Here is a 646-nt window from a genome sequence, read left to right as displayed (position 1 = left end):
TGCCCTGGGGACCCTCTGAACTGTTAAAAACAGCAAACTTAAGCTGTGTGACCTTGGGCAAATGACTCCAGCTCCCGGAGCCTCACGTGAATCCCCGAGCCTCCACGAAGGCTCTGCTAAGTCTCTTGGAACACTGTAACAACTTCGTTCTTGAAATCACCCCCTCTCCATAGTCCAGCCGGGAATTTGGTTTGACCACTTAACCCTCCCAGATGCCACCATCTGAGTCACTTCCCCCTTCTCCTGGAACGTGGAGAACGGACAATAAAAAGACCTGTTTCCTCCCTCTCCCTACACCATTTCCCTGAGGAGGACTGCCGGCCTCTGGGTGCAGCCTTCTTCCTTGATGGCTTTTGGGAATGGGCAGCTCGTTCTTGCTGTGTCTTGCTGCATTGCCAGTCTCCTCTCATTCTCTCTTGTATTGAGCTGACGCCGAACCACCCAGGATTCACCTACCCAGACATCATTTTAGGAGAATGATGTGGGGTGGAACCGAGATCCCGCTCTGAAGGTTGGAAATCTGAGGGCCAAGCATCACACCAGGGTTCAGCTAAACTGAAGGATTTTTTGTGAATGATCTGAAGCCGCCGGCCAGGCATTCTGACTCAGGCAGGGGGCAGGGCCAGGCAACTAGGCAGGTGGGGAC

The sequence above is a fragment of the Rattus norvegicus genome, chromosome 3 (assembly GCF_036323735.1).
Source record: "Rattus norvegicus strain BN/NHsdMcwi chromosome 3, GRCr8, whole genome shotgun sequence".
Lineage (NCBI taxonomy): Eukaryota > Metazoa > Chordata > Mammalia > Rodentia > Muridae > Rattus > Rattus norvegicus.
The sequence above is the reverse complement of the archived record's forward strand: the minus strand, read 5'-3'. Positions refer to the sequence as shown.